Source organism: Pseudophryne corroboree, chromosome 6 (assembly GCF_028390025.1).
Source record: "Pseudophryne corroboree isolate aPseCor3 chromosome 6, aPseCor3.hap2, whole genome shotgun sequence".
In the NCBI taxonomy this organism is placed as follows: Eukaryota; Metazoa; Chordata; class Amphibia; order Anura; family Myobatrachidae; genus Pseudophryne; species Pseudophryne corroboree.
This window is the reverse complement of record NC_086449.1, coordinates 96,801,229-96,828,659: the sequence shown is the minus strand read 5'-3', so window position 1 is coordinate 96,828,659 and position 27,431 is coordinate 96,801,229. Positions and strand designations below refer to the sequence as shown.

General features: G+C 38.9%; 28 non-coding genes across 28 annotated transcripts; all 28 read right to left on the bottom strand.

Moving 5' to 3' along the window:
* Window positions 1–203: 203 nt before the first annotated feature.
* TRNAH-GUG (transfer RNA histidin (anticodon GUG)) lies at window positions 204–275 on the bottom strand. The gene has a single exon. It is a non-coding gene; the product is annotated as a tRNA-His (tRNA).
* Window positions 276–1,344: 1,069 nt separating this feature from the next.
* Window positions 1,345–1,416, bottom strand: TRNAH-GUG (transfer RNA histidin (anticodon GUG)). The gene has a single exon. It is a non-coding gene; the product is annotated as a tRNA-His (tRNA).
* Window positions 1,417–1,998: 582 nt separating this feature from the next.
* TRNAC-ACA (transfer RNA cysteine (anticodon ACA)) lies at window positions 1,999–2,071 on the bottom strand. The gene has a single exon. It is a non-coding gene; the product is annotated as a tRNA-Cys (tRNA).
* A 432-nt stretch (window positions 2,072–2,503) lies between these two features.
* Window positions 2,504–2,575, bottom strand: TRNAH-GUG (transfer RNA histidin (anticodon GUG)). Its single transcript has one exon. It is a non-coding gene; the product is annotated as a tRNA-His (tRNA).
* A 501-nt stretch (window positions 2,576–3,076) lies between these two features.
* TRNAH-GUG (transfer RNA histidin (anticodon GUG)) lies at window positions 3,077–3,148 on the bottom strand. The gene has a single exon. It is a non-coding gene; the product is annotated as a tRNA-His (tRNA).
* A 1,075-nt stretch (window positions 3,149–4,223) lies between these two features.
* TRNAH-GUG (transfer RNA histidin (anticodon GUG)) lies at window positions 4,224–4,295 on the bottom strand. The gene has a single exon. It is a non-coding gene; the product is annotated as a tRNA-His (tRNA).
* Window positions 4,296–5,363: 1,068 nt separating this feature from the next.
* Window positions 5,364–5,435, bottom strand: TRNAH-GUG (transfer RNA histidin (anticodon GUG)). Its single transcript has one exon. It is a non-coding gene; the product is annotated as a tRNA-His (tRNA).
* Window positions 5,436–5,937: 502 nt separating this feature from the next.
* TRNAH-GUG (transfer RNA histidin (anticodon GUG)) lies at window positions 5,938–6,009 on the bottom strand. The gene has a single exon. It is a non-coding gene; the product is annotated as a tRNA-His (tRNA).
* Window positions 6,010–7,737: 1,728 nt separating this feature from the next.
* On the bottom strand, window positions 7,738–7,810 carry TRNAC-ACA (transfer RNA cysteine (anticodon ACA)). Its single transcript has one exon. It is a non-coding gene; the product is annotated as a tRNA-Cys (tRNA).
* A 1,005-nt stretch (window positions 7,811–8,815) lies between these two features.
* TRNAH-GUG (transfer RNA histidin (anticodon GUG)) lies at window positions 8,816–8,887 on the bottom strand. Its single transcript has one exon. It is a non-coding gene; the product is annotated as a tRNA-His (tRNA).
* Window positions 8,888–9,973: 1,086 nt separating this feature from the next.
* On the bottom strand, window positions 9,974–10,045 carry TRNAH-GUG (transfer RNA histidin (anticodon GUG)). Its single transcript has one exon. It is a non-coding gene; the product is annotated as a tRNA-His (tRNA).
* A 1,068-nt stretch (window positions 10,046–11,113) lies between these two features.
* On the bottom strand, window positions 11,114–11,185 carry TRNAH-GUG (transfer RNA histidin (anticodon GUG)). Its single transcript has one exon. It is a non-coding gene; the product is annotated as a tRNA-His (tRNA).
* A 2,806-nt stretch (window positions 11,186–13,991) lies between these two features.
* On the bottom strand, window positions 13,992–14,063 carry TRNAH-GUG (transfer RNA histidin (anticodon GUG)). The gene has a single exon. It is a non-coding gene; the product is annotated as a tRNA-His (tRNA).
* A 1,068-nt stretch (window positions 14,064–15,131) lies between these two features.
* On the bottom strand, window positions 15,132–15,203 carry TRNAH-GUG (transfer RNA histidin (anticodon GUG)). Its single transcript has one exon. It is a non-coding gene; the product is annotated as a tRNA-His (tRNA).
* A 1,728-nt stretch (window positions 15,204–16,931) lies between these two features.
* TRNAC-ACA (transfer RNA cysteine (anticodon ACA)) lies at window positions 16,932–17,004 on the bottom strand. Its single transcript has one exon. It is a non-coding gene; the product is annotated as a tRNA-Cys (tRNA).
* Window positions 17,005–17,436: 432 nt separating this feature from the next.
* Window positions 17,437–17,508, bottom strand: TRNAH-GUG (transfer RNA histidin (anticodon GUG)). The gene has a single exon. It is a non-coding gene; the product is annotated as a tRNA-His (tRNA).
* Window positions 17,509–18,576: 1,068 nt separating this feature from the next.
* On the bottom strand, window positions 18,577–18,648 carry TRNAH-GUG (transfer RNA histidin (anticodon GUG)). The gene has a single exon. It is a non-coding gene; the product is annotated as a tRNA-His (tRNA).
* An 8-nt stretch (window positions 18,649–18,656) lies between these two features.
* On the bottom strand, window positions 18,657–18,729 carry TRNAR-ACG (transfer RNA arginine (anticodon ACG)). The gene has a single exon. It is a non-coding gene; the product is annotated as a tRNA-Arg (tRNA).
* A 1,085-nt stretch (window positions 18,730–19,814) lies between these two features.
* TRNAR-ACG (transfer RNA arginine (anticodon ACG)) lies at window positions 19,815–19,887 on the bottom strand. The gene has a single exon. It is a non-coding gene; the product is annotated as a tRNA-Arg (tRNA).
* A 1,589-nt stretch (window positions 19,888–21,476) lies between these two features.
* Window positions 21,477–21,548, bottom strand: TRNAH-GUG (transfer RNA histidin (anticodon GUG)). The gene has a single exon. It is a non-coding gene; the product is annotated as a tRNA-His (tRNA).
* Window positions 21,549–21,556: 8 nt separating this feature from the next.
* TRNAR-ACG (transfer RNA arginine (anticodon ACG)) lies at window positions 21,557–21,629 on the bottom strand. Its single transcript has one exon. It is a non-coding gene; the product is annotated as a tRNA-Arg (tRNA).
* Window positions 21,630–22,130: 501 nt separating this feature from the next.
* Window positions 22,131–22,203, bottom strand: TRNAR-ACG (transfer RNA arginine (anticodon ACG)). Its single transcript has one exon. It is a non-coding gene; the product is annotated as a tRNA-Arg (tRNA).
* Window positions 22,204–22,635: 432 nt separating this feature from the next.
* Window positions 22,636–22,707, bottom strand: TRNAH-GUG (transfer RNA histidin (anticodon GUG)). The gene has a single exon. It is a non-coding gene; the product is annotated as a tRNA-His (tRNA).
* A 1,154-nt stretch (window positions 22,708–23,861) lies between these two features.
* On the bottom strand, window positions 23,862–23,934 carry TRNAR-ACG (transfer RNA arginine (anticodon ACG)). Its single transcript has one exon. It is a non-coding gene; the product is annotated as a tRNA-Arg (tRNA).
* A 421-nt stretch (window positions 23,935–24,355) lies between these two features.
* On the bottom strand, window positions 24,356–24,427 carry TRNAH-GUG (transfer RNA histidin (anticodon GUG)). The gene has a single exon. It is a non-coding gene; the product is annotated as a tRNA-His (tRNA).
* Window positions 24,428–24,435: 8 nt separating this feature from the next.
* TRNAR-ACG (transfer RNA arginine (anticodon ACG)) lies at window positions 24,436–24,508 on the bottom strand. Its single transcript has one exon. It is a non-coding gene; the product is annotated as a tRNA-Arg (tRNA).
* A 1,073-nt stretch (window positions 24,509–25,581) lies between these two features.
* Window positions 25,582–25,654, bottom strand: TRNAR-ACG (transfer RNA arginine (anticodon ACG)). The gene has a single exon. It is a non-coding gene; the product is annotated as a tRNA-Arg (tRNA).
* A 1,074-nt stretch (window positions 25,655–26,728) lies between these two features.
* Window positions 26,729–26,801, bottom strand: TRNAR-ACG (transfer RNA arginine (anticodon ACG)). Its single transcript has one exon. It is a non-coding gene; the product is annotated as a tRNA-Arg (tRNA).
* Between the last annotated feature and the right edge of the window lie 630 nt (window positions 26,802–27,431).

The window sequence follows — 27,431 nt, the reverse complement described above, 5'->3', positions numbered from 1 at the left end:
TCCTGTATTCAGGAATTTATGTCAGCTTTCCAGATTTCAAGAAAATGATTCACAAAGAAATGATTCAAAGTATGGAAAGATAGCTTCACAATAAGCAGTAAAGACAAATTGTGCAAGCACATTCAAAGAATCTGCTTAGTTTCTTCAATTGTCCTTACCTTCAATATTGTAAAGAAATGGATGTGTGAGAAATAAAATGAAAATGCCGTGACCCGGATTCGAACCGGGGTTGCTGCGGCCACAACGCAGAGTACTAACCACTATACGATCACGGCAACTTAAACGAGCCAGGTAGGAGTCGAACATACAATCTTCTGATCCGTAGTCAGATGCGTTACCCATTGTGCCACTGGCCCAGCTGTCTTATGTCACTTTGGAGTGTTCATCATGTTTTTTAACCTGTTTCAAGCTTTGATGGTTATTGAAGTATATACAGAATCAAATTTTGAGAGTTGACTGTACACTTGCTGCAGGGCTTATTTCCCATAAACATCTCACAAACAATTTTTTTTGTGACTGCAAAATGATCTTTTCAGCCTGTGATGAACTTGCTCAGAGTCCATTCATTTGAGTTTCCTGTATTCAGGAATTTATGTCAGCTTTCCAGATTTCAAGAAAATGATTCACAAAGAAATGATTCAAAGTATGGAAAGATAGCTTCACAATAAGCAGTAAAGACAAATTGTGCAAGCACATTCAAAGAATCTGCTTAGTTTCTTCAATTGTCCTTACCTTCAATATTGTAAAGAAATGGATGTGTGAGAAATAAAATGAAAATGCGGTGACCCGGATTCGAACCGGGGTTGCTGCGGCCACAACGCAGAGCACTAACCACTATACGATCACTTAAACGAGCCAGGTATGAGTCGAACCTATATATTCTGATCCATAGTCAGACGTGTTATCCATTGCGCCACTGGCCCAGCTGTCTTATGCCACTTTGGAGTGTTCATCATGTTTTTGAACCTGTTTCAAGCTTTGATGGTTGTTGAAGTATATACAGAATCAAATTTTCAGAGTTGACTGTACACTTGCTGCAGGGCTTATTTCCCATAAACATCTCACAAACAATTTTCTTTGTGACTACAAAATAATCTTTTCAGCCTGTGATGAACTTGCTCAGAGTCCATTCATTTGAGTTTCCTGTATTCAGGAATTTATGTCAGCTTTCCAGATTTCAAGAAAATAATTCACAAAGAAATGATTCAAAGTATGGAAAGATAGCTTCACAATAAGCAGTAAAGACAAATTGTGCAAGCACATTCAAAGAATCTGCTTAGTTTCTTCAATTGTCCTTACCTTCAATATTGTAAAGAAATGGATGTGTGAGAAATAAAATGAAAATGCCGTGACCCGGATTCGAACCGGGGTTGCTGCGGCCACAACGCAGAGTACTAACCACTATACGATCACGGCAACTTAAACGAGCCAGGTAGGAGTCGAACATACAATCTTCTGATCCGTAGTCAGATGCGTTATCCATTGTGCCACTGGCCCAGCTGTCTTATGTCACTTTGGAGTGTTCATCATGTTTTTGAACCTGTTTCAAGCTTTGATGGTTATTGAAGTATATACAGAATCAAATTTTGAGAGTTGACTGTACACTTGCTGCAGGGCTTATTTCCCATAAACATCTCACAAACAATTTTTTTTGTGACTGCAAAATGATCTTTTCAGCCTGTGATGAACTTGCTCAGAGTCCATTCATTTGAGTTTCCTGTATTCAGGAATTTATGTCAGCTTTCCAGATTTCAAGAAAATGATTCACAAAGAAATGATTCAAAGTATGGAAAGATAGCTTCACAATAAGCAGTAAAGACAAATTGTGCAAGCACATTCAAAGAATCTGCTTAGTTTCTTCAATTGTCCTTACCTTCAATATTGTAAAGAAATGGATGTGTGAGAAATAAAATGAAAATGCCGTGACCTGGATTCGAACCGGGGTTGCTGCGGCCACAACGCAGAGTACTAACCACTATACGATCACGGCAACTTAAACGAGCCAGGTAGGAGTCGAACCTACAATCTTCTGATCTGTAGTCAGACGCGTTATCCATTGCACCACTGGCCCAGCTGTCTTATACCACTTTGGAGTGTTCATCATGTTTTTGAACCTGTTTCAAGCTTTGATGGTTGTTGAAGTATATACAGAATCAAATTTTCAGAGTTGACTGTACACTTGCTGCAGGGCTTATTTCCCATAAACATCTCACAAACAATTTTCTTTGTGACTGCAAAATAATCTTTTCAGCCTGTGATGAACTTGCTCAGAGTCCATTCATTTGAGTTTCCTGTATTCAGGAATTTATGTCAGCTTTCCAGATTTCAAGAAAACGATTCACAAAGAAATGATCAAGAAATGATTCAAAGTATGGAAAAATAGCTTCACAATAAGCAGTAAAGACAAATTGTGCAAGCACATTCAAAGAATCTGCTTAGTTTCTTCAATTGTCCTTACCTTCAATATTGTAAAGAAATGGATGTGTGAGAAATAAAATGAAAATGCCGTGACCCGGATTCGAACCGGGGTTGCTGCGGCCACAACGCAGAGTACTAACCACTATACGATCACGGCAACTTAAACGAGCCAGTTAGGAGTCGAACATACAATCTGCTGATCCGTAGTCAGACGCGTTATCCATTGCGCCACTGGCCCAGCTGTCTTATGCCACTTGGAGTGTTCATCCTGTTTTTGAACCTGTTTCAAGCTTTGATGGTTATTGAAGTATATACAGAATCAAATTTTGAGAGTTGACTGTACACTTGCTGCAGGGCTTATTTCCCATAAACATCTCACAAACAATTTTTTTTGTGACTACAAAATAATCTTTTCAGCCTGTGATGAACTTGCTCAGAGTCCATTCATTTGAGTTTCCTGTATTCAGGAATTTATGTCAGCTTTCCAGATTTTCAGAAAATAATTCACAAAGAAATGATTCAAAGTATGGAAAGATAGCTTCACAATAAGCAGTAAAGACAAATTGTGCAAGCACATTCAAAGAATCTGCTTAGTTTCTTCAATTGTCCTTACCTTCAATATTGTAAAGAAATGGATGTGTGAGAAATAAAATGAAAATGCCGTGACCCGGATTCGAACCGGGGTTGCTGCGGCCACAACGCAGAGTACTAACCACTATACGATCACGGCAACTTAAACGAGCCAGGTAGGAGTCGAACATACAATCTTCTGATCCGTAGTCTGATGCGTTATCCATTGCGCCACTGGCCCAGCTGTCTTATGCCACTTTGGAGTGTTCATCATGTTTTTGAACCTGTTTCAAGCTTTGATGGTTATTGAAGTATATACAGAATCAAATTTTGAGAGTTGACTGTACACTTGCTGCAGGGCTTATTTCCCATAAACATCTCACAAACAATTCTTTTTGTGACTGCAAAATAATCTTTTCAGCCTGTGATGAACTTGCTCAGATTCCATTCATTTGAGTTTCCTGTATTCAGGAATTTATGTCAGCTTTCCAGATTTCAAGAAAATGATTCACAAAGAAATGATTCAAAGTATGGAAAGATAGCTTCACAATAAGCAGTAAAGACAAATTGTGCAAGCACATACAAAGAATCTGCTTAGTTTCTTCAATTGTCCTTACCTTCAATATTGTAAAGAAATGGATGTGTGAGAAATAAAATGAAAATGCCGTGACACGGCTTCGAACCAGGGTTGCTGCGACCACAACGCAGAGTACTAACCACTATACGATCACGGCAACTTAAACGAGCCAGCTAGGAGTCGAACCAACAATCTGCTGATCCGTAGTCAGACGCGTTATCCAATGCGCCACTGGCCCAGCTGTCTTATGCCACTTGGAGTGTTCATCATGTTTTTGAACCTGTTTTAAGCTTTAATGGTTATTGAAGTATATACAGAATCAAATTTTGAGAGTTGACTGTACACTTGCTGCAGGGCTTATTTCCCATAAACATCTCACAAACAATTTTCTTTGTGACTGCAAAATAATCTTTTCAGCCTGTGATGAACTTGCTCAGATTCCATTCATTTGAGTTTCCTGTATTCAGGAATTTATGTCAGCTTTCCAGATTTCAAGAAAATGATTCACAAAGAAATGATTCAAAGTATGGAAAGATAGCTTCACAATAAGCAGTAAAGACAAATTGTGCAAGCACATACAAAGAATCTGCTTAGTTTCTTCAATTGTCCTTACCTTCAATATTGTAAAGAAATGGATGTGTGAGAAATAAAATGAAAATGCCGTGACCCGGATTCGAACCGGGGTTGCTGCGGCCACAACGCAGAGTACTAACCACTATACGATCACGGCAACTTAAACGAGCCAGTTAGGAGTCGAACATACAATCTGCTGATCCGTAGTCAGACGCGTTATCCATTGCGCCACTGGCCCAGCTGTCTTATGCCACTTGGAGTGTTCATCCTGTTTTTGAACCTGTTTCAAGCTTTGATGGTTATTGAAGTATATACAGAATCAAATTTTGAGAGTTGACTGTACACTTGCTGCAGGGCTTATTTCCCATAAACATCTCACAAACAATTTTTTTTGTGACTGCAAAATGATCTTTTAAGCCTGTGATGAACTTGCTCAGAGTCCATTCATTTGAGTTTCCTGTATTCAGGAATTTATGTCAGCTTTCCAGATTTCAAGAAAATGATTCACAAAGAAATGATTCAAAGTATGGAAAGATAGCTTCACAATAAGCAGTAAAGACAAATTGTGCAAGCACATTCAAAGAATCTGCTTAGTTTCTTCAATTGTCCTTACCTTCAATATTGTAAAGAAATGGATGTGTGAGAAATAAAATGAAAATGCGGTGACCCGGATTCGAACCGGGGTTGCTGCGGCCACAACGCAGAGCACTAACCACTATACGATCACTTAAACGAGCCAGGTATGAGTCGAACCTATATATTCTGATCCATAGTCAGACGTGTTATCCATTGCGCCACTGGCCCAGCTGTCTTATGCCACTTTGGAGTGTTCATCATGTTTTTGAACCTGTTTCAAGCTTTGATGGTTGTTGAAGTATATACAGAATCAAATTTTCAGAGTTGACTGTACACTTGCTGCAGGGCTTATTTCCCATAAACATCTCACAAACAATTTTCTTTGTGACTACAAAATAATCTTTTCAGCCTGTGATGAACTTGCTCAGAGTCCATTCATTTGAGTTTCCTGTATTCAGGAATTTATGTCAGCTTTCCAGATTTCAAGAAAATAATTCACAAAGAAATGATTCAAAGTATGGAAAGATAGCTTCACAATAAGCAGTAAAGACAAATTGTGCAAGCACATTCAAAGAATCTGCTTAGTTTCTTCAATTGTCCTTACCTTCAATATTGTAAAGAAATGGATGTGTGAGAAATAAAATGAAAATGCCGTGACCCGGATTCGAACCGGGGTTGCTGCGGCCACAACGCAGAGTACTAACCACTATACGATCACGGCAACTTAAACGAGCCAGGTAGGAGTCGAACATACAATCTTCTGATCCGTAGTCAGATGCGTTATCCATTGTGCCACTGGCCCAGCTGTCTTATGTCACTTTGGAGTGTTCATCATGTTTTTGAACCTGTTTCAAGCTTTGATGGTTATTGAAGTATATACAGAATCAAATTTTGAGAGTTGACTGTACACTTGCTGCAGGGCTTATTTCCCATAAACATCTCACAAACAATTTTTTTTGTGACTGCAAAATGATCTTTTCAGCCTGTGATGAACTTGCTCAGAGTCCATTCATTTGAGTTTCCTGTATTCAGGAATTTATGTCAGCTTTCCAGATTTCAAGAAAATGATTCACAAAGAAATGATTCAAAGTATGGAAAGATAGCTTCACAATAAGCAGTAAAGACAAATTGTGCAAGCACATTCAAAGAATCTGCTTAGTTTCTTCAATTGTCCTTACCTTCAATATTGTAAAGAAATGGATGTGTGAGAAATAAAATGAAAATGCCGTGACCCGGATTCGAACCGGGGTTGCTGCGGCCACAACGCAGAGTACTAACCACTATACGATCACGGCAACTTAAACGAGCCAGGTAGGAGTCGAACATACAATCTTCTGATCCGTAGTCAGATGCGTTACCCATTGTGCCACTGGCCCAGCTGTCTTATGTCACTTTGGAGTGTTCATCATGTTTTTTAACCTGTTTCAAGCTTTGATGGTTATTGAAGTATATACAGAATCAAATTTTGAGAGTTGACTGTACACTTGCTGCAGGGCTTATTTCCCATAAACATCTCACAAACAATTTTTTTTGTGACTGCAAAATGATCTTTTCAGCCTGTGATGAACTTGCTCAGAGTCCATTCATTTGAGTTTCCTGTATTCAGGAATTTATGTCAGCTTTCCAGATTTCAAGAAAATGATTCACAAAGAAATGATTCAAAGTATGGAAAGATAGCTTCACAATAAGCAGTAAAGACAAATTGTGCAAGCACATTCAAAGAATCTGCTTAGTTTCTTCAATTGTCCTTACCTTCAATATTGTAAAGAAATGGATGTGTGAGAAATAAAATGAAAAATCCATGACACTGCTTCGAACCAGGGTTGCTGCGGCTACAACGCAGAGTACTAACCACTATATGATCACGGCAACTTAAACGAGCCAGCTAGGAGTCGAACCTACAATCTGCTGATCCGTATTCAGACGCGTTATCCATTGCGCCACTGGCCCAGCTGTCTTATGCCACTTGGAGTGTTCATCATGTTTTTGAACCTGTTTCAAGCTTTGATGGTTATTGAAGTATATACAGAATCAAATTTTGAGAGTTGACTGTACACTTGCTGCAGGGCTTATTTCCCATAAACATCTCACAAACAATTCTTTTTGTGACTGCAAAATGATCTTTTCAGCCTGTGATGAACTTGCTCAGAGTCCATTCATTTGAGTTTCCTGTATTCAGGAATTTATGTCAGCTTTCCAGATTTAAAGAAAATGATTCACAAAGAAATGATTCAAAGTATGGAAAGATAGCTTCACAATAAGCAGTAAAGACAAATTGTGCAAGCACATTCAAAGAATCTGCTTAGTTTCTTCAATTGTCCTAACCTTCAATATTGTAAAGAAATGGATGTGTGAGAAATAAAATGAAAATGCCGTGACACTGCTTCGAACCAGGGTTGCTGCGGCTACAACGCAGAGTACTAACCACTATACGATCACGGCAACTTAAACGAGCCAGCTAGGAGTCGAACCTACAATCTGCTGATCCGTAGTCAGACGCGTTATCCATTGCGCCACTGGCCCAGCTGTCTTATGCCACTTGGAGTGTTCATCATGTTTTTGAACCTGTTTCAAGCTTTGATGGTTATTGAAGTATATACAGAATCAAATTTTGAGAGTTGACTGTACACTTGCTGCAGGGCTTATTTCCCATAAACATCTCACAAACAATTCTTTTTGTGACTGCAAAATGATCTTTTCAGCCTGTGATGAACTTGCTCAGAGTCCATTCATTTGAGTTTCCTGTATTCAGGAATTTATGTCAGCTTTCCAGATTTCAAGAAAATGATTCACAAAGAAATGATTCAAAGTATGGAAAGATAGCTTCACAATAAGCAGTAAAGACAAATTGTGCAAGCACATTCAAAGAATCTGCTTAGTTTCTTCAATTGTCCTTACCTTCAATATTGTAAAGAAATGGATGTGTGAGAAATAAAATGAAAATGCCGTGACCTGGATTCGAACCGGGGTTGCTGCGGCCACAACGCAGAGTACTAACCACTATACGATCACGGCAACTTAAACGAGCCAGGTAGGAGTCGAACCTACAATCTTCTGATCTGTAGTCAGACGCGTTATCCATTGCACCACTGGCCCAGCTGTCTTATACCACTTTGGAGTGTTCATCATGTTTTTGAACCTGTTTCAAGCTTTGATGGTTGTTGAAGTATATACAGAATCAAATTTTCAGAGTTGACTGTACACTTGCTGCAGGGCTTATTTCCCATAAACATCTCACAAACAATTTTCTTTGTGACTGCAAAATAATCTTTTCAGCCTGTGATGAACTTGCTCAGAGTCCATTCATTTGAGTTTCCTGTATTCAGGAATTTATGTCAGCTTTCCAGATTTCAAGAAAACGATTCACAAAGAAATGATCAAGAAATGATTCAAAGTATGGAAAAATAGCTTCACAATAAGCAGTAAAGACAAATTGTGCAAGCACATTCAAAGAATCTGCTTAGTTTCTTCAATTGTCCTTACCTTCAATATTGTAAAGAAATGGATGTGTGAGAAATAAAATGAAAATGCCGTGACCCGGATTCGAACCGGGGTTGCTGCGGCCACAATGCAGAGTACTAACCACTATACGATCACGGCAACTTAAACGAGCCAGTTAGGAGTCGAACATACAATCTGCTGATCCGTAGTCAGACGCGTTATCCATTGCGCCACTGGCCCAGCTGTCTTATGCCACTTGGAGTGTTCATCCTGTTTTTGAACCTGTTTCAAGCTTTGATGGTTATTGAAGTATATACAGAATCAAATTTTGAGAGTTGACTGTACACTTGCTGCAGGGCTTATTTCCCATAAACATCTCACAAACAATTTTTTTTGTGACTACAAAATAATCTTTTCAGCCTGTGATGAACTTGCTCAGAGTCCATTCATTTGAGTTTCCTGTATTCAGGAATTTATGTCAGCTTTCCAGATTTTCAGAAAATAATTCACAAAGAAATGATTCAAAGTATGGAAAGATAGCTTCACAATAAGCAGTAAAGACAAATTGTGCAAGCACATTCAAAGAATCTGCTTAGTTTCTTCAATTGTCCTTACCTTCAATATTGTAAAGAAATGGATGTGTGAGAAATAAAATGAAAATGCCGTGACCCGGATTCGAACCGGGGTTGCTGCGGCCACAACGCAGAGTACTAACCACTATACGATCACGGCAACTTAAACGAGCCAGGTAGGAGTCGAACATACAATCTTCTGATCCGTAGTCTGATGCGTTATCCATTGCGCCACTGGCCCAGCTGTCTTATGCCACTTTGGAGTGTTCATCATGTTTTTGAACCTGTTTCAAGCTTTGATGGTTATTGAAGTATATACAGAATCAAATTTTGAGAGTTGACTGTACACTTGCTGCAGGGCTTATTTCCCATAAACATCTCACAAACAATTCTTTTTGTGACTGCAAAATAATCTTTTCAGCCTGTGATGAACTTGCTCAGATTCCATTCATTTGAGTTTCCTGTATTCAGGAATTTATGTCAGCTTTCCAGATTTCAAGAAAATGATTCACAAAGAAATGATTCAAAGTATGGAAAGATAGCTTCACAATAAGCAGTAAAGACAAATTGTGCAAGCACATACAAAGAATCTGCTTAGTTTCTTCAATTGTCCTTACCTTCAATATTGTAAAGAAATGGATGTGTGAGAAATAAAATGAAAATGCCGTGACACGGCTTCGAACCAGGGTTGCTGCGACCACAACGCAGAGTACTAACCACTATACGATCACGGCAACTTAAACGAGCCAGCTAGGAGTCGAACCAACAATCTGCTGATCCGTAGTCAGACGCGTTATCCAATGCGCCACTGGCCCAGCTGTCTTATGCCACTTGGAGTGTTCATCATGTTTTTGAACCTGTTTTAAGCTTTAATGGTTATTGAAGTATATACAGAATCAAATTTTGAGAGTTGACTGTACACTTGCTGCAGGGCTTATTTCCCATAAACATCTCACAAACAATTTTCTTTGTGACTGCAAAATAATCTTTTCAGCCTGTGATGAACTTGCTCAGAGTCCATTCATTTGAGTTTCCTGTATTCAGGAATTTATGTCAGCTTTCCAGATTTCAAGAAAACGATTCACAAAGAAATGATCAAGAAATGATTCAAAGTATGGAAAAATAGCTTCACAATAAGCAGTTAAGACAAATTGTGCAAGCACATTCAAAGAATCTGCTTAGTTTCTTCAATTGTCCTTACCTTCAATATTGTAAAGAAATGGATGTGTGAGAAATAAAATGAAAATGCCGTGACCCGGATTCGAACCGGGGTTGCTGCGGCCACAACGCAGAGTACTAACCACTATACGATCACGGCAACTTAAACGAGCCAGTTAGGAGTCGAACATACAATCTGCTGATCCGTAGTCAGACGCGTTATCCATTGCGCCACTGGCCCAGCTGTCTTATGCCACTTGGAGTGTTCATCCTGTTTTTGAACCTGTTTCAAGCTTTGATGGTTATTGAAGTATATACAGAATCAAATTTTGAGAGTTGACTGTACACTTGCTGCAGGGCTTATTTCCCATAAACATCTCACAAACAATTTTTTTTGTGACTGCAAAATGATCTTTTAAGCCTGTGATGAACTTGCTCAGAGTCCATTCATTTGAGTTTCCTGTATTCAGGAATTTATGTCAGCTTTCCAGATTTCAAGAAAATGATTCACAAAGAAATGATTCAAAGTATGGAAAGATAGCTTCACAATAAGCAGTAAAGACAAATTGTGCAAGCACATTCAAAGAATCTGCTTAGTTTCTTCAATTGTCCTTACCTTCAATATTGTAAAGAAATGGATGTGTGAGAAATAAAATGAAAATGCGGTGACCCGGATTCGAACCGGGGTTGCTGCGGCCACAACGCAGAGCACTAACCACTATACGATCACTTAAACGAGCCAGGTATGAGTCGAACCTATATATTCTGATCCATAGTCAGACGTGTTATCCATTGCGCCACTGGCCCAGCTGTCTTATGCCACTTTGGAGTGTTCATCATGTTTTTGAACCTGTTTCAAGCTTTGATGGTTGTTGAAGTATATACAGAATCAAATTTTCAGAGTTGACTGTACACTTGCTGCAGGGCTTATTTCCCATAAACATCTCACAAACAATTTTTTTTGTGACTGCAAAATGATCTTTTCAGCCTGTGATGAACTTGCTCAGAGTCCATTCATTTGAGTTTCCTGTATTCAGGAATTTATGTCAGCTTTCCAGATTTCAAGAAAATGATTCACAAAGAAATGATTCAAAGTATGGAAAGATAGCTTCACAATAAGCAGTAAAGACAAATTGTGCAAGCACATTCAAAGAATCTGCTTAGTTTCTTCAATTGTCCTTACCTTCAATATTGTAAAGAAATGGATGTGTGAGAAATAAAATGAAAATGCCGTGACCCGGATTCGAACCGGGGTTGCTGCGGCCACAACGCAGAGTACTAACCACTATACGATCACGGCAACTTAAACGAGCCAGGTAGGAGTCGAACATACAATCTTCTGATCCGTAGTCAGATGCGTTACCCATTGTGCCACTGGCCCAGCTGTCTTATGTCACTTTGGAGTGTTCATCATGTTTTTGAACCTGTTTCAAGCTTTGATGGTTATTGAAGTATATACAGAATCAAATTTTGAGAGTTGACTGTACACTTGCTGCAGGGCTTATTTCCCATAAACATCTCACAAACAATTTTTTTTGTGACTGCAAAATGATCTTTTCAGCCTGTGATGAACTTGCTCAGAGTCCATTCATTTGAGTTTCCTGTATTCAGGAATTTATGTCAGCTTTCCAGATTTCAAGAAAATGATTCACAAAGAAATGATTCAAAGTATGGAAAGATAGCTTCACAATAAGCAGTAAAGACAAATTGTGCAAGCACATTCAAAGAATCTGCTTAGTTTCTTCAATTGTCCTTACCTTCAATATTGTAAAGAAATGGATGTGTGAGAAATAAAATGAAAAATCCATGACACTGCTTCGAACCAGGGTTGCTGCGGCTACAACGCAGAGTACTAACCACTATATGATCACGGCAACTTAAACGAGCCAGCTAGGAGTCGAACCTACAATCTGCTGATCCGTATTCAGACGCGTTATCCATTGCGCCACTGGCCCAGCTGTCTTATGCCACTTGGAGTGTTCATCATGTTTTTGAACCTGTTTCAAGCTTTGATGGTTATTGAAGTATATACAGAATCAAATTTTGAGAGTTGACTGTACACTTGCTGCAGGGCTTATTTCCCATAAACATCTCACAAACAATTCTTTTTGTGACTGCAAAATGATCTTTTCAGCCTGTGATGAACTTGCTCAGAGTCCATTCATTTGAGTTTCCTGTATTCAGGAATTTATGTCAGCTTTCCAGATTTAAAGAAAATGATTCACAAAGAAATGATTCAAAGTATGGAAAGATAGCTTCACAATAAGCAGTAAAGACAAATTGTGCAAGCACATTCAAAGAATCTGCTTAGTTTCTTCAATTGTCCTTACCTTCAATATTGTAAAGAAATGGATGTGTGAGAAATAAAATGAAAATGCCGTGACACTGCTTCGAACCAGGGTTGCTGCGGCTACAACGCAGAGTACTAACCACTATACGATCACGGCAACTTAAACGAGCCAGCTAGGAGTCGAACCTACAATCTGCTGATCCGTAGTCAGACGCGTTATCCATTGCGCCACTGGCCCAGCTGTCTTATGCCACTTGGAGTGTTCATCATGTTTTTGAACCTGTTTCAAGCTTTGATGGTTATTGAAGTATATACAGAATCAAATTTTGAGAGTTGACTGTACACTTGCTGCAGGGCTTATTTCCCATAAACATCTCACAAACAATTCTTTTTGTGACTGCAAAATGATCTTTTCAGCCTGTGATGAACTTGCTCAGAGTCCATTCATTTGAGTTTCCTGTATTCAGGAATTTATGTCAGCTTTCCAGATTTCAAGAAAATGATTCACAAAGAAATGATTCAAAGTATGGAAAGATAGCTTCACAATAAGCAGTAAAGACAAATTGTGCAAGCACATTCAAAGAATCTGCTTAGTTTCTTCAATTGTCCTTACCTTCAATATTGTAAAGAAATGGATGTGTGAGAAATAAAATGAAAATGCCGTGACCTGGATTCGAACCGGGGTTGCTGCGGCCACAACGCAGAGTACTAACCACTATACGATCACGGCAACTTAAACGAGCCTGGTAGGAGTCGAACCTACAATCTTCTGATCTGTAGTCAGACGCGTTATCCATTGCACCACTGGCCCAGCTGTCTTATACCACTTTGGAGTGTTCATCATGTTTTTGAACCTGTTTCAAGCTTTGATGGTTGTTGAAGTATATACAGAATCAAATTTTCAGAGTTGACTGTACACTTGCTGCAGGGCTTATTTCCCATAAACATCTCACAAACAATTTTCTTTGTGACTGCAAAATAATCTTTTCAGCCTGTGATGAACTTGCTCAGAGTCCATTCATTTGAGTTTCCTGTATTCAGGAATTTATGTCAGCTTTCCAGATTTCAAGAAAATGATTCACAAAGAAATGATTCAAAGTATGGAAAGATAGCTTCACAATAAGCAGTAAAGACAAATTGTGCAAGCACATACAAAGAATCTGCTTAGTTTCTTCAATTGTCCTTACCTTCAATATTGTAAAGAAATGGATGTGTGAGAAATAAAATGAAAATGCCGTGACACGGCTTCGAACCAGGGTTGCTGCGACCACAACGCAGAGTACTAACCACTATACGATCACGGCAACTTAAACGAGCCAGCTAGGAGTCGAACCAACAATCTGCTGATCCGTAGTCAGACGCGTTATCCAATGCGCCACTGGCCCAGCTGTCTTATGCCACTTGGAGTGTTCATCATGTTTTTGAACCTGTTTTAAGCTTTAATGGTTATTGAAGTATATACAGAATCAAATTTTGAGAGTTGACTGTACACTTGCTGCAGGGCTTATTTCCCATAAACATCTCACAAACAATTTTCTTTGTGACTGCAAAATAATCTTTTCAGCCTGTGATGAACTTGCTCAGAGTCCATTCATTTGAGTTTCCTGTATTCAGGAATTTATGTCAGCTTTCCAGATTTCAAGAAAACGATTCACAAAGAAATGATCAAGAAATGATTCAAAGTATGGAAAAATAGCTTCACAATAAGCAGTTAAGACAAATTGTGCAAGCACATTCAAAGAATCTGCTTAGTTTCTTCAATTGTCCTTACCTTCAATATTGTAAAGAAATGGATGTGTGAGAAATAAAATGAAAATGCCGTGACCCGGATTCGAACCGGGGTTGCTGCGGCCACAACGCAGAGTACTAACCACTATACGATCACGGCAACTTAAACGAGCCAGTTAGGAGTCGAACATACAATCTGCTGATCCGTAGTCAGACGCGTTATCCATTGCGCCACTGGCCCAGCTGTCTTATGCCACTTGGAGTGTTCATCCTGTTTTTGAACCTGTTTCAAGCTTTGATGGTTATTGAAGTATATACAGAATCAAATTTTGAGAGTTGACTGTACACTTGCTGCAGGGCTTATTTCCCATAAACATCTCACAAACAATTTTTTTTGTGACTGCAAAATGATCTTTTAAGCCTGTGATGAACTTGCTCAGAGTCCATTCATTTGAGTTTCCTGTATTCAGGAATTTATGTCAGCTTTCCAGATTTCAAGAAAATGATTCACAAAGAAATGATTCAAAGTATGGAAAGATAGCTTCACAATAAGCAGTAAAGACAAATTGTGCAAGCACATTCAAAGAATCTGCTTAGTTTCTTCAATTGTCCTTACCTTCAATATTGTAAAGAAATGGATGTGTGAGAAATAAAATGAAAATGCGGTGACCCGGATTCGAACCGGGGTTGCTGCGGCCACAACGCAGAGCACTAACCACTATACGATCACTTAAACGAGCCAGGTATGATTCGAACCTATATATTCTGATCCATAGTCAGACGTGTTATCCATTGCGCCACTGGCCCAGCTGTCTTATGCCACTTTGGAGTGTTCATCATGTTTTTGAACCTGTTTCAAGCTTTGATGGTTGTTGAAGTATATACAGAATCAAATTTTCAGAGTTGACTGTACACTTGCTGCAGGGCTTATTTCCCATAAACATCTCACAAACAATTTTCTTTGTGACTACAAAATAATCTTTTCAGCCTGTGATGAACTTGCTCAGAGTCCATTCATTTGAGTTTCCTGTATTCAGGAATTTATGTCAGCTTTCCAGATTTCAAGAAAATAATTCACAAAGAAATGATTCAAAGTATGGAAAGATAGCTTCACAATAAGCAGTAAAGACAAATTGTGCAAGCACATTCAAAGAATCTGCTTAGTTTCTTCAATTGTCCTTACCTTCAATATTGTAAAGAAATGGATGTGTGAGAAATAAAATGAAAATGCCGTGACCCGGATTCGAACCGGGGTTGCTGCGGCCACAACGCAGAGTACTAACCACTATACGATCACGGCAACTTAAACGAGCCAGGTAGGAGTCGAACATACAATCTTCTGATCCGTAGTCAGATGCGTTATCCATTGTGCCACTGGCCCAGCTGTCTTATGTCACTTTGGAGTGTTCATCATGTTTTTGAACCTGTTTCAAGCTTTGATGGTTATTGAAGTATATACAGAATCAAATTTTGAGAGTTGACTGTACACTTGCTGCAGGGCTTATTTCCCATAAACATCTCACAAACAATTTTTTTTGTGACTGCAAAATGATCTTTTCAGCCTGTGATGAACTTGCTCAGAGTCCATTCATTTGAGTTTCCTGTATTCAGGAATTTATGTCAGCTTTCCAGATTTCAAGAAAATGATTCACAAAGAAATGATTCAAAGTATGGAAAGATAGCTTCACAATAAGCAGTAAAGACAAATTGTGCAAGCACATTCAAAGAATCTGCTTAGTTTCTTCAATTGTCCTTACCTTCAATATTGTAAAGAAATGGATGTGTGAGAAATAAAATGAAAAATCCATGACACTGCTTCGAACCAGGGTTGCTGCGGCTACAACGCAGAGTACTAACCACTATATGATCACGGCAACTTAAACGAGCCAGCTAGGAGTCGAACCTACAATCTGCTGATCCGTATTCAGACGCGTTATCCATTGCGCCACTGGCCCAGCTGTCTTATGCCACTTGGAGTGTTCATCATGTTTTTGAACCTGTTTCAAGCTTTGATGGTTATTGAAGTATATACAGAATCAAATTTTGAGAGTTGACTGTACACTTGCTGCAGGGCTTATTTCCCATAAACATCTCACAAACAATTCTTTTTGTGACTGCAAAATGATCTTTTCAGCCTGTGATGAACTTGCTCAGAGTCCATTCATTTGAGTTTCCTGTATTCAGGAATTTATGTCAGCTTTCCAGATTTAAAGAAAATGATTCACAAAGAAATGATTCAAAGTATGGATAGATAGCTTCACAATAAGCAGTAAAGACAAATTGTGCAAGCACATTCAAAGAATCTGCTTAGTTTCTTCAATTGTCCTTACCTTCAATATTGTAAAGAAATGGATGTGTGAGAAATAAAATGAAAATGCCGTGACACTGCTTCGAACCAGGGTTGCTGCGGCTACAACGCAGAGTACTAACCACTATACGATCACGGCAACTTAAACGAGCCAGCTAGGAGTCGAACCTACAATCTGCTGATCCGTAGTCAGACGCGTTATCCATTGCGCCACTGGCCCAGCTGTCTTATGCCACTTGGAGTGTTCATCATGTTTTTGAACCTGTTTCAAGCTTTGATGGTTATTGAAGTATATACAGAATCAAATTTTGAGAGTTGACTGTACACTTGCTGCAGCGCTTATTTCCCATAAACATCTCACAAACAATTCTTTTTGTGACTGCAAAATGATCTTTTCAGCCTGTGATGAACTTGCTCAGAGTCCATTCATTTGAGTTTCCTGTATTCAGGAATTTATGTCAGCTTTCCAGATTTCAAGAAAATGATTCACAAAGAAATGATTCAAAGTATGGAAAGATAGCTTCACAATAAGCAGTAAAGACAAATTGTGCAAGCACATTCAAAGAATCTGCTTAGTTTCTTCAATTGTCCTTACCTTCAATATTGTAAAGAAATGGATGTGTGAGAAATAAAATGAAAATGCCGTGACCTGGATTCGAACCGGGGTTGCTGCGGCCACAACGCAGAGTACTAACCACTATACGATCACGGCAACTTAAACGAGCCAGGTAGGAGTCGAACCTACAATCTTCTGATCTGTAGTCAGACGCGTTATCCATTGCACCACTGGCCCAGCTGTCTTATACCATTTTGGAGTGTTCATCATGTTTTTGAACCTGTTTCAAGCTTTGATGGTTGTTGAAGTATATACAGAATCAAATTTTCAGAGTTGACTGTACACTTGCTGCAGGGCTTATTTCCCATAAACATCTCACAAACAATTTTCTTTGTGACTGCAAAATAATCTTTTCAGCCTGTGATGAACTTGCTCAGAGTCCATTCATTTGAGTTTCCTGTATTCAGGAATTTATGTCAGCTTTCCAGATTTCAAGAAAACGATTCACAAAGAAATGATCAAGAAATGATTCAAAGTATGGAAAAATAGCTTCACAATAAGCAGTAAAGACAAATTGTGCAAGCACATTCAAAGAATCTGCTTAGTTTCTTCAATTGTCCTTACCTTCAATATTGTAAAGAAATGGATGTGTGAGAAATAAAATGAAAATGCCGTGACCCGGATTCGAACCGGGGTTGCTGCGGCCACAACGCAGAGTACTAACCACTATACGATCACGGCAACTTAAACGAGCCAGTTAGGAGTCGAACATACAATCTGCTGATCCGTAGTCAGACGCGTTATCCATTGCGCCACTGGCCCAGCTGTCTTATGCCACTTGGAGTGTTCATCCTGTTTTTGAACCTGTTTCAAGCTTTGATGGTTATTGAAGTATATACAGAATCAAATTTTGAGAGTTGACTGTACACTTGCTGCAGGGCTTATTTCCCATAAACATCTCACAAACAATTTTTTTTGTGACTACAAAATAATCTTTTCAGCCTGTGATGAACTTGCTCAGAGTCCATTCATTTGAGTTTCCTGTATTCAGGAATTTATGTCAGCTTTCCAGATTTTCAGAAAATAATTCACAAAGAAATGATTCAAAGTATGGAAAGATAGCTTCACAATAAGCAGTAAAGACAAATTGTGCAAGCACATTCAAAGAATCTGCTTAGTTTCTTCAATTGTCCTTACCTTCAATATTGTAAAGAAATGGATGTGTGAGAAATAAAATGAAAATGCGGTGACCCGGATTCGAACCGGGGTTGCTGCGGCCACAACGCAGAGCACTAACCACTATACGATCACTTAAACGAGCCAGGTATGAGTCGAACCTATATATTCTGATCCATAGTCAGACGTGTTATCCATTGCGCCACTGGCCCAGCTGTCTTATGCCACTTTGGAGTGTTCATCATGTTTTTGAACCTGTTTCAAGCTTTGATGGTTGTTGAAGTATATACAGAATCAAATTTTCAGAGTTGACTGTACACTTGCTGCAGGGCTTATTTCCCATAAACATCTCACAAACAATTTTCTTTGTGACTACAAAATAATCTTTTCAGCCTGTGATGAACTTGCTCAGAGTCCATTCATTTGAGTTTCCTGTATTCAGGAATTTATGTCAGCTTTCCAGATTTCAAGAAAATAATTCACAAAGAAATGATTCAAAGTATGGAAAGATAGCTTCACAATAAGCAGTAAAGACAAATTGTGCAAGCACATTCAAAGAATCTGCTTAGTTTCTTCAATTGTCCTTACCTTCAATATTGTAAAGAAATGGATGTGTGAGAAATAAAATGAAAATGCCGTGACCCGGATTCGAACCGGGGTTGCTGCGGCCACAACGCAGAGTACTAACCACTATACGATCACGGCAACTTAAACGAGCCAGGTAGGAGTCGAACATACAATCTTCTGATCCGTAGTCAGACGCGTTATCCATTGCGCCACTGGCCCAGCTGTCTTATACCACTTTGGAGTGTTCATCATGTTTTTGAACCTGTTTCAAGCTTTGATGGTTGTTGAAGTATATACAGAATCAAATTTTCAGAGTTGACTGTACACTTGCTGCAGGGCTTATTTCCCATAAACATCTCACAAACAATTTTCTTTCTGACTGCAAAATAATCTTTTCATCCTGTGATGAACTTGCTCAGAGTCTATTCATTTGAGTTTCCTGTATTCAGGAATTTATGTCAGCTTTCCAGGTTTCAAGAAAATGATTCACAAAGAAATGATCAAGAAATGATTCAAAGTATGGAAAGATAGCTTCACAATAAGCAGTAAAGACAAATTGTGCAAGCACATTCAAAGAATCTGCTTAGTTTCTTCAATTGTCCTTACCTTCAATATTGTAAAGAAATGGATGTGTGAGAAATAAAATGAAAATGCCGTCACCAGGATTCGAACCGGGGTTGCTGCAGCCACAACGCAGAGTACTAACCACTATACGATCAAGGCAACTTAAACGAGCCAGCTAGGAGTCGAACCTACAATCTGATGATCCGTAGTCAGACGTGTTATCCAATGCGCCACTGGCCCAGCTGTCTTATGCCACTTGGAGTGTTCATCATGTTTTTGAACCTGTTTTAAGCTTTGATGGTTATTGAAGTATATACAGAATCAAATTTTGAGAGTTGACTGTACACTTGCTGCAGGGCTTATTTCCCATAAACATCTCACAAACAATTTTTTTTGTGACTGCAAAATGATCTTTTCAGCCTGTGATGAACTTGCTCAGAGTCCATTCATTTGAGTTTCCTGTATTCAGGAATTTATGTCAGCTTTCCAGATTTCAAGAAAATGATTCACAAAGAAATGATTCAAAGTATGGAAAGATAGCTTCACAATAAGCAGTAAAGACAAATTGTGCAAGCACATTCAAAGAATCTGCTTAGTTTCTTCAATTGTCCTTACCTTCAATATTGTAAAGAAATGGATGTGTGAGAAATAAAATGAAAATGCCGTGACACGGCTTCGAACCAGGGTTGCTGCAGCCACAACGCAGAGTACTAACCACTATACGATCATGGCATCTTAAACGAGCCAGGTAGGAGTCGAACCTACAATCTTCTGATCCGTAGTCAGATGCGTTATCCATTGCGCCACTGGCCCAGCTGTCTTATGCCACTTTGGAGTGTTCATCATGTTTTTGAACCTGTTTCAAGCTTTGATGGTTATTGAAGTATATACAGAATCAAATTTTGAGAGTTGACTGTACACTTGCTGCAGGGCTTATTTCCCATAAACATCTCACAAACTATTTTTTTTGTGACTGCAAAATGATCTTTTCAGCCTGTGATGAACTTGCTCAGAGTCCATTCATTTGAGTTTCCTGTATTCAGGAATTTATGTCAGCTTTCCAGATTTCAAGAAAATGATTCACAAAGAAATGATTCAAAGTATGGAAAGATAGCTTCACAATAAGCAGTAAAGACAAATTGTGCAAGCACATTCAAAGAATCTGCTTAGTTTCTTCAATTGTCCTTACCTTCAATATTGTAAAGAAATGGATGTGTGAGAAATAAAATAAAAATGCAGTGACCCGGATTCGAACCGGGGTTGCTGCAGCCACAACGCAGAGTACTAACCACTATACGATCATGGCATCTTTAACAAGCCAGGTAGGAGTCGAAAATACAATCTACTGATCCGTAGTCAGACTCTTTATCCATTGCGCCACTGGCCCAGCTGTCTTATGCCACTTGGAGTGTTCATCATGTTTTTGAACCTGTTTCAAGCTTTGATGGTTATTGAAGTATATACAGAATCAAATTTTGAGAGTTGACTGTACACTTGCTGCAGGGCTTATTTCCCATAAACATCTCACAAACAATTTTCTTTGTGACTGCAAAATGATCTTTTCAGCTTGTGATGAACTTGCTCAGAGTCAATTCATTTGAGTTTCCTGTATTCAGGAATTTATGTCAGCTTTCCAGATTTCAAGAAAATGATTCACGAAGAAATGATCAAGAAATGATTCAAAGTATGGAAAGATAGCTTCACAATAAGCAGTAAAGACAAATTGTGCAAGCACATTCAAAGAATATGCTTAGTTTCTTCAATTGTCCTTACCTCCAATATTGTAAAGAAATGGATGTGTGAGAAATAAAATGAAAATGCCGTGACCTGGATTCAAACCGGGGTTGCTGCGGCCACAACGCAGAGTACTAACCACTATACGATCACAGCAACTTAAACGAGCAAGGTAGGAGTCGAACCTACAATTTGCTGATCTGTAGTCAGACGCGTTATCCATTACGCCACTGGCCCAGCTGTCTTATGCCACTTGGAGTGTTCATCATGTTTTTGAACCTGTTTCAAGCTTTGATGGTTATTGAAGTATATACAGAATCAAATTTTCAGAGTTGACTGTACACTTGCTGCAGGGCTTATTTCCCAAAAAGATCTCACAAACAATTTTCTTTGTGATTGCAAAATTATATTTTCAGCCTGTGATGAACTTGCTCAGAGTCCATTCATTTGAGTTTCCTGTATTCAGGAATTTATGTCAGCTTTCCAGATTTCAAGAAAATGATTCACAAAGAAATGATCAAGAAATGATTCAAAGTATGGAAAGATAGCTTCACAATAAGCAGTAAAGACAAATTGTGCAAGCACATTCAAAGAATCTGCTTAGTTTCTTCAATTGTCCTTACCTTCAATATTGTAAAGAAATGGATGTGTGAGAAATAAAATGAAAATGCCGTGACCCGGATTCGAACCGGGGTTGCTGCGGCCACAACGCAGAGTACTAACCACTATACGATCACGGCAACTTAAACGAGCCAGGTAGGAGTCGAACCTACAATCTTCTGATCCGTAGTCAGACGCGTTATCCATTGCGCCACTGGCCCAGCTGTCTTATACCACTTTGGAGTGTTCATCATGTTTTTGAACCTGTTTCAAGCTTTGATGGTTGTTGAAGTATATACAGAATCAAATTTTCAGAGTTGACTGTACACTTGCTGCAGGGCTTATTTCCCATAAACATCTCACAAACAATTTTCTTTGTGACTACAAAATAATCTTTTCAGCCTGTGATGAACTTGCTCAGAGTCCATTCATTTGAGTTTCCTGTATTCAGGAATTTATGTCAGCTTTCCAGATTTCAAGAAAATGATTCACAAAGAAATGATTCAAAGTATGGAAAGATAGCTTCACAATAAGCAGTAAAGACAAATTGTGCAAGCACATTCAAAGAATCTGCTTAGTTTCTTCAATTGTCCTTACCTTCAATATTGTAAAGAAATGGATGTATGAGAAATAAAATGAAAATGCCGTGACCTGGATTCGAACCGGGGTTGCTGCGGCCACAACGAATAGTACTAACCACTATACGATCACGGCAACTTAAACGAGCCAGGTAGGAGTCGAACCTACAATCTTCTGATCCGTAGTCAGACGCGTTATCCATTGCACCACTGGCCCAGCTGTATTATACCACTTTGGAGTGTTCATCATGTTTTTGAACCTGTTTCAAGCTTTGATGGTTGTTGAAGTATATACAGAATCAAATTTTCAGAGTTGACTGTACACTTGCTGCAGGGCTTATTTCCCATAAACATCTCACAAACAATTTTCTTTGTGACTGCAACATAATCTTTTCATCCTGTGATGAACTTGCTCAGAGTCCATTCATTTGAGTTTCCTGTATTCAGGAATTTATGTCAGCTTTCCAGATTTCAAGAAAACGATTCACAAAGAAATTATCAAGAAATGATTCAAAGTATGGAAAGATAGCTTCACAATAAGCAGTAAAGACAAATTGTGCAAGCACATTCAAAGAATCTGCTTAGTTTCTTCAATTGTCCTTACCTTCAATATTGTAAAGAAATGGATGTGTGAGAAATAAAATGAAGATGCCGTGACCCGGATTCGAACCGGGGTTGCTGCGGCCACAACGCAGAGTACTAACCACTATACGATCACGGCAACTTAAACGAGCCAGGTAGGAGTCGAACCTACAATCTGCTGATCCGTAGTCAGACGCGTTATCCAATGCGCCACTGGCCCAGCTGTCTTATGCCACTTGGAGTGTTCATCATGTTTTTGAACCTGTTTTAAGCTTTGATGGTTATTGAAGCATATACAGAATCAAATTTTGAGAGTTGACTGTACACTTGCTGCAGGGCTTATTTCCCATAAACATCTCACAAACAATTATTTTTGTGACTGCAAAATGATCTTTTCAGCCTGTGATGAACTTGCTCAGAGTCCATTCATTTGAGTTTCCTGTATTCAGGAATTTATGTCAGCTTTCCAGATTTCAAGAAAATGATTCACAAAGAAATGATTCAAAGTATGGAAAGATAGCTTCACAATAAGCAGTAAAGACAAATTGTGCAAGCACATTCAAAGAATCTGCTTAGTTTCTTCAATTGTCCTTACCTTCAATATTGTAAAGAAATGGATGTGTGAGAAATAAAATGAAAATGCCGTGACACGGCTTCGAACCAAGGTTGCTGCAGCCACAACGCAGAGTACTAACCACTATACGATCACGGCAACTTAAACGAGCCAGCTAGGAGTCGAACCTACAATCTGCTGATCCGTAGTGAGACGCGTTATCCAATGCGCCACTGGCCCAGGTGTCTTATGCCACTTGGAGTGTTCATCATGTTTTTGAACCTGTTTTAAGCTTTGATGGTTATTGAAGTATATACAGAATCAAATTTTGAGAGTTGACTGTACACTTGCTGCAGGGCTTATTTCCCATAAACATCTCACAAACAATTCTTTTTGTGACTGCAAAATGATCTTTTCAGCCTGTGATGAACTTGCTCAGAGTCCATTCATTTGAGTTTCCTGTATTCAGGAATTTATGTCAGCTTTCCAGATTTCAAGAAAATGATTCACAAAGAAATGATTCAAAGTATGGAAAGATAGCTTCACAATAAGCAGTAAAGACAAATTGTGCAAGCACATTCAAAGAATCTGCTTAGTTTCTTCAATTGTCCTTACCTTCAATATTGTAAAGAAATGGATGTGTGAGAAATAAAATGAAAATGCCGTGACCAGGATTTGAACCGGGGTTGCTGCGGCCACAACGCAGAGTACTAACCACTATACGATCACGACAACTTAAACTAACCAGGTAGGAGTCGAACCTACAATCTTCTGATCCGTAGTCAGACGCGTTATCCATTGCGCCACTGGCCCAGCTGTCTTATACCACTTTGGAGTGTTCATCATGTTTTTGAACCTGTTTCAAGCTTTGATGGTTGTTGAAGAATATACAGAATCAAATTTTCAGAGTTGACTGTACACTTGCTGCAGGGCTTATTTCCCATAAACATCTCACAAACAATTTTCTTTGTGACTACAAAATAATCTTTTCAGCCTGTGATGAACTTGCTCAGAGTCCATTCATTTGAGTTTCCTGTATTCAGGAATTTATGTCAGCTTTCCAGATTTCAAGAAAATGATTCACAAAGAAATGATTCAAAGTATGGAAAGATAGCTTCACAATAAGCAGTAAAGACAAATTGTGCAAGCACATTCAAAGAATCTGCTTAGTTTCTTCAAATGTCCTTACCTTCAATATTGTAAAGAAATGGATGTGTGAGAAATAAAATGAAAATGTCGTGACCCGGATTTGAACCGGGGTTGCTGCGGCCACAACGCAGAGTACTAACCACTATACGATCACGGCAACTTAAACGAGCCAGGTAGGAGTCGAACATACAATCTTCTGATCCGTAGTCAGACGCGTTATCCATTGCGCCACTGGCCCAGCTGTCTTATGCCACTTGGAGTGTTCATCCTGTTTTTGAACCTGTTTCAAGCTTTGATGGTTATTGAAGTATATACAGAATCAAATTTTGAGAGTTGACTGTACACTTGCTGCAGGGCTTATTTCCCATAAACATCTCACAAACAATTTTTTTTGTGACTGCAAAATGATCTTTTAAGCCTGTGATGAACTTGCTCAGAGTCCATTCATTTGAGTTTCCTGTATTCAGGAATTTATGTCAGCTTTCCAGATTTTAAGAAAATGATTCACAAAGAAATGATTCAAAGTATGGAAAGATAGCTTCACAATAAGCAGTAAAGACAAATTGTGCAAGAACATTCAAAAAATCTGCTTAGTTTCTTCAATTGTCCTTACCTTCAATATTGTAAAGAAATGGATGTGTGAGAAATAAAATGAAAATGCCGTCACCCAGATTCGAACCGGGGTTGCTGCGGCCACAACGCAGAGTACTAACCACTATACGACCAAAGCAACTTAAACGAGCCAGGTAGGAGTCGAACCTACAATCTGCTGATCCGTAGTCAGACGCGTTATCCAATGCGCCACTGGCCCAGCTGTCTTATGTGACTTGGAGTGTTCATCATGTTTTTGAACCTGTTTTAAGCTTTGATGGTTATTGAAGTATATACAGAATCAAATTTTGAGAGTTGACTGTACACTTGCTGCAGGGCTTATTTCCCATAAACATCTCACAAACAATTCTTTTTGTGACTGCAAAATGATCTTTTCAGCCTGTGATGAACTTGCTCAGAGTCCATTCATTTGAGTTTCCTGTATTCAGGAATTTATGTCAGCTTTCCAGATTTCAAGAAAATGATTCACAAAGAAATGATTCAAAGTATGGAAAGATAGCTTCACAATAAGCAGTAAAGACAAATTGTGCAAGCACATTCAAAGAATCTGCTTAGTTTCTTCAATTGTCCTTACCTTCAATATTGTAAAGAAATGGATGTGTGAGAAATAAAATGAAAATGCCGTGACCCGGATTCGAACCGGGGTTGCTGCGGCCAGAACGCAGAGTACTAACCACTATACGATCACGAAAACTTAAACTAGCCAGGTAGGAGTCGAACCTACAATCTTCTGATCCGTAGTCAGACGCGTTATCCATTGCGCCACTGGCCCAGCTGTCTTATACCACTTTGGAGTGTTCATCATGTTTTTGAACCTGTTTCAAGCTTTGATGGTTGTTGAAGTATATACAGAATCAAATTTTCAGAGTTGACTGTACACTTGCTGCAGGGCTTATTTCCCATAAACATCTCACAAACAATTTTCTTAGTGACTACAAAATAATCTTTTCAGCCTGTGATGAACTTGCTCAGAGTCCATTCATTTGAGTTTCCTGTATTCAGGAATTTATGTCAGCTTTCCAGATTTCAAGAAAATGATTCACAAAGAAATGATTCAAAGTATGGAAAGATAGCTTCACAATAAGCAGTAAAGACAAATTGTGCAAGCACATTCAAAGAATCTGCTTAGTTTCTTCAATTGTCCTTACCTTCAATATTGTAAAGAAATGGATGTGTGAGAAATAAAATGAAAATGCCGTGACCCAGATACGAACCGGGGTTGCTGCGGCCACAACGCAGAGTACTAACCACTATACGATCACGGCAACTTAAACGAGCCAGGTAGAAGTCGAACATACAATCTGCTGATCCGCAGTCAGACGCGTTTTCCATTGCGCCACTGGCCCAGCTGTCTTATGCCACTTGGAGTGTTCATCCTGTTTTTGAACCTGTTTCAAGCTTTGATGGTTATTGAAGTATATACAGAATCAAATTTTGAGAGTTGACTGTACACTTGCTGCAGGGCTTATTTCCCATAAACATCTCACAAACAATTTTTTTTGTGACTGCAAAATGATCTTTTAAGCCTGTGATGAACTTGCTCAGAGTCCATTCATTTGAGTTTCCAGAATTCAGGAATTTATGTCAGCTTTCCAGATTTCAAGAAAATGATTCACAAAGAAATGATTCAAAGTATGGAAAGATAGCTTCACAATAAGCAGTAAAGACAAATTGTGCAAGCACATTCAAAGAATCTGCTTAGTTTCTTCAATTGTCCTTACCTTCAATATTGTAAAGAAATGGATGTGTGAGAAATAAAATGAAAATGCCGTGACACGGCTGCAAACCAGGGTTGCTGCAGCCACAACGCAGAGTACTAACCACTATACGATCACGGCAACTTAAACGAGCCAGGTAGGAGTCGAACCTACAATCTTCTGACCCGTAGTCAGATGCGTTATCCATTGCGCCACTGGCCCAGCTGTCTTATGCCACTTTGGAGTGTTCATCTTGTATTTGAACCTGTTTCAAGCTTTGATGGTTATTGAAGTATATACAGAATCAAATTTTGAGAGTTGACTGTACACTTGCTGCAGGGCTTATTTCCCATAAACATCTCACAAACAATTTTTTTTGTGACTGCAAAATGATCTTTTCAGCCTGTGATGAACTTGCTCAGAGTCCATTCATTTGAGTTTCCTGTATTCAGGAATTTATGTCAGCTTTCCAGATTTCAAGAAAATGATTCACAAAGAAATGATTCAAAGTATGGAAAGATAGCTTCACAATAAGCAGTAAAGACAAATTGTGCAAGCACATTCAAAGAATCTGCTTAGTTTCTTCAATTGTCCTTACCTTCAATATTGTAAAGAAATGGATGTGTGAGAAATAAAATGAAAATGCCGTGACACGGCTTCGAACCAGGGTTGCTGCGGCCACAACGCAGAGTACTAACCACTATACGATCACGGCAACTTAAACGAGCCAGCTAGGAGTCGAACCTACAATCTGCTGATCCGTAGTCAGACGCGTTATCCAATGCGCCACTGGCCCAGCTGTCTTATGCCACTTGGAGTGTTCATCATGTTTTTGAACCTGTTTTAAGCTTT